The sequence below is a fragment of the Petromyzon marinus genome, chromosome 32, assembly GCF_048934315.1.
Source record: "Petromyzon marinus isolate PM22_M1 ecotype Great Lakes invasive population chromosome 32, UKy_Petmar_22M1.pri1.0, whole genome shotgun sequence".
In the NCBI taxonomy this organism is placed as follows: domain Eukaryota; kingdom Metazoa; phylum Chordata; class Hyperoartia; order Petromyzontiformes; family Petromyzontidae; genus Petromyzon; species Petromyzon marinus.
Genome location: NC_133698.1, coordinates 10404694 through 10408934, shown reverse-complemented (window position 1 = coordinate 10408934; position 4241 = coordinate 10404694). Strand labels below are relative to the sequence as shown.

At 50.8% G+C, this 4241-nt stretch overlaps 1 pseudogene; it reads right to left on the bottom strand.

Moving 5' to 3' along the window:
- Nucleotides 1-308: 308 nt before the first annotated feature.
- On the bottom strand, nt 309-3999 carry LOC116948041 (large ribosomal subunit protein eL22 pseudogene; annotated as a pseudogene).
- Between the last annotated feature and the right edge of the window lie 242 nt (nt 4000-4241).

The window sequence follows — 4241 nt, the reverse complement described above, 5'->3', positions numbered from 1 at the left end:
GGGAGCCGGATAAGCCCTCTGTACCAGCGTGGACTGCACCCCACGTGTTCACCTTCTGAAGCGATCTCTCGTCACCGTGGCGTGCGCGATGACCTCCACCACCACCACGTGGCTTTTATTTCGTGTTGTGCGCGGTGCATTTAGCGCCACAGCGTGTGGATGTTTAGTGTTGGTTATTTGTGTTGCTGGTGACTTTGTGTATTTCGTATCGGAATCGCCTCCAGTGCTGTTGCTGCTGACAGCAATAAAAGTTGTTTATAAGTCTCGCCTCTCTCTCTCTCTCCCTCTCTCTCTTTTTTTTATCAAACTCCACGAGTCATTTTTATTGGCATTGCGTGGGCAACAACCGGATAGCGAGCTGAACGAGGGGGGCACGCCCAGTGCTTAGTCCTCTTCGTCCTCCTCCTCGTCCTGGTTGATCTGGAAGTAGCGCAGCCCGTAGGATTCCTTGCTGGCGGCGACCACACGCAGCCAGTCCCGCGGGTCGATCCTCTTCAGGTACTTGAGGTACCGCTTGGAGAAGGAGATCTCGGAGGAGACGTTAATCTTGCTCTTGCTGCGCTCCACCATCACGTGCCGAGTGCTCGCTCACTTTGCCCGTCTTGCCGTCCACCTTGATGCGCTCCTTCAGGAACCGCTCAAAGTTGGCCGAGTCCATGATGCCATCCTCCACGGGGTGTGTGCAGTCCAGCGTACATTTCAGCACCAGCTTCTTCTTCTTGCCACCCTGGGATTTCTACACCCCTGGCTTCTTGTGAGAGCGTGCTGGCGTCTCTCTCTCCCCGTCTCTGATTTGTTGACGGCGGTGGGCCACTCACAGCGCCACGCGTTGCCAACTCGCACATTCACAGGCAAAGGACAACGATTCCCCCCCCACTCCCCCGTGTAGCCTGAACGTATTTTTTTTAGGGGGGAGGGGGCAAGTGCTGTTAGCGGCGAGCACCGAAGGCCGGCACGGCACACGAGGGGGCGGGTGATGTTTACACGTCGCACCACGTGCTCATCTGAGGTCTCAGTCGACATAGAGAGAGGCCCAGGGCAACCGCCAGTCGCGTTGTTAGTCGCGAGTGTGAAATTAACTCAGGTGGCCGCGATATTTACGGCAACTGATTTCGTCTTCATACTCCAAAGATCTTCGAAACGCCTTTTTTTCTTCATAATAATGGTAGCGAAAGCCGACGTGTTAAACTGCATTTTCTTCTAAGTAAAAAAAACACAACTACTTTAAAACTCCATAACAGATGTGTCGTTAAACCCGCCACCACCCGACACAGCCAATCAGTAATGTTTGTCGCGTAAACAAAACGTGATAATTAGTTACTAGTACAGCGCTAACCGGTTGCGTGTTGGAAACCCACTGCAGCATTTACCATTCGAGTACCGTGACGCTCTGCTGGTGATTATAACAACAACAACCAGCAGCAGCATCCTCAGGCAACAGCCACAGAGTTGTGGACAAATCCTCCTCCTGCTTCGACGCAAATGGTGACGTCGTCTCTTGTGAGCCAATCGTGAATGTGCGTGGCGCATGCCCGTCGTGCATGCACATTGTGACGTCGATTAACTGTGAACGGCCCAACCAATTATAGAGATCCATTGTAGTTTATATGAATACATTAACCACCTCCCCCCCACCCTTCTTCTCGTCGCACCTGACGCCTGATGTATATTTGGAGTTTGCGTCTCTCTCTCTGTCTCATCTCACTCATCATCATCACGGTGGCGACTAGATCTTAACTACATCGCCTGGTATACAGGAGGTCGTGGGTTCGATCCTGACCCTGACGATGCCTGCTGTGTATTTGGAGTTTGCTCTGTGTCTCTGTCTCTCTCTCTCTCTGCCCCCGTGGTCGCCTGGATTTTTCTCCTGGTCCTCCGGTATTTTCCCCTCCACATTCAGAATCAACAGCACGTGCATCTAGAGTATTGTGGCTGCAATGCACGTGTGGCCGGGTCGCTTCTGAAAAAAAAAGCTATATAGCTCAGTGGGCCTTACCTTGTAAAAAAAAAAATTCGTTCAGTATAGTTTTATGTTCAATACTGCACTGCAAATGTAAGGTAAAAAAAACCGGCATAGGAGCCGATAGCGAGGTAGCGTGGTTCCGTGGGATCTATTTTCGCAAATGGAAGCGTTTGTCTTGTAGTTGACGGGGAAATCAGCCGGTCACAATAGCCCTCCTCCCCGCCCGCCCCCTGCGATACCCCCCCCACTGCTCCCCCACCACCCTCAACCCTTCCGGAGCGAGAAATCCACGAGCGAAATTGAGTTGGGATTTCCTTTATTTATTGTCCATCAACAAACAAGCGGGCTCCTGACACGGGGGGCGGGTGGGGGGGGGGACTGGCCCAGGCTGTGTGAGCACGAGCTGGCCATAATAAACGATTGGATGGTTGTCCTGACGCCTCTAACGGATATCTATAATCATGTATAATAATGATCATTGTAATGGGGTTTTTTTTTAACCACAGGGCTGATAACATCGCCTTTACTATATTTTAAGACCCGATGCAAGAAGACCTTCACGATTCTGGAGAAACCGCCTGACGACGCTTGCCCTAATCGCGAGCGAAACGTCGTACTCGAGTTGTAAATGGTGTTTGCTTCACTCTCCAACGCAACTAGCGAGCAGCTGTCTGACCATACGGATCCATGCCTGGTGTCGCTCCTTCCATTTATGCTCAAAGGAACTATGACGCAGCTGACTCATCTCTCACCGGCTCGGCACGATCTCTCCCTCTCACGTGCGCCGCCAGAGGTGATTGGCTCGCGGGGGAAAATTGCACTCACGAGCTGAGCTTTAACACCTGCGCGCGCGCGCGTGTGTGTGTGTACGTTGAACTTCTTTCGCTCAATATGTAGCCAAACGCGCTTTTTGGAGGCGCGGGAAATGGACAACAAACTAATCACAAAAAGCGGTTCTAAAGAAACGAGGTTGTCGATTTCGATTTAAAGCTTTCGTGACTGCAAGGATGCATCTTCTTTGGTTCTTTCGGTAAAGTCACGTAGAATGAGAATAAAATAATAACACGATGAAATTCTCACGACGTTTCGGCCGCTTGCGTTGTGGCCGAAACGTCGTGACAAATGTTATTGTGCTATTTTATTATTTTATTCTCATTCTACGTGACTTTACCGAAAGAACCAAAGAACAGGTTGTCGATCTAGACGATGATGATTTACAAGTGCATCGCTCCCGGTGGCTTCCCGATATCGGAAGGGAAGAACGTTCCAGACGGCCGCAGAAGCAGCGCATCTGAACAACGCGGTGACCACCGCCTTTGTTCGATGGCCGAGTCCAAAATCCACTGTCGCTGCTGCTGCTGCGAGGATGATGACCGACCGGAGTATCGCGTGCTGATGGCTAATGGCTCCTTGCCGTTATCACTCTACCCGACGATCTGGCCGAAAGGAAAAGGACGATCGCTCCGTTGTGAGCACAACACGTTCAGAATTCGCAATGTGCCTACAATAGATTCATTCATTCTAATCGATTCCTATGGAGGTGGAGTGTTGGGCGTGGGGTGGGTGGGGGTTTAGACTCGGGCAATCTCAAGCAGGGGTTCTCACCCGGAGGTACCCGCACCTCTGAGGGTACGCGTGGCAATACCCCGGGGGGAGGGGGAGGTACGGCAGGTGATTTATAAATGTCTCACATTCTATCACACACACGATAGTCATTGGTAGACAAGCACGCGCGACTCTTATTCATATTCTTTGGCTCTGTCGGTAAAGTCACGTAGATAGATCTTGAATTAAAGCTTCCGTGACTGCAGGAATTCATATTCTTGGGTTTTTCGGTAAAGTCACGCAGATAGGTTCAAAGAAAATAACAAAGAGAACTTTGACGTTTCGATCGCAACACAAGCGAGTCGTCATCAGCAAAAGGGGGGTTAGCTTCTAAAGGCTAACTGTGTGAATCTGCCAATATTAAACAACTACGATACAATTCTAATCGATAGGGTAACTTCGGGCGATGTAGAGGGACTTACCGGACGCATCGATCCTAGACACTGTGTGACTTTGCAAGAGCGACCAGCGAGCGAGAAATACAAATTTAGCGAATGCGCCCATTGAGTGTTCCACTTTGCTCGCTAAGCGGTCGCTCAGCCAAGTTAGGTGACTCACGAAAACGGACGCTTGGTTAAAATGTTGCCGTTCGCTGTTCGTACGTTTATTTCTCAGACAGACAGCATGCTGGGACAGGCGAAGGGAGAGTGTGTGTGGGGGGGGGGGTTAATCG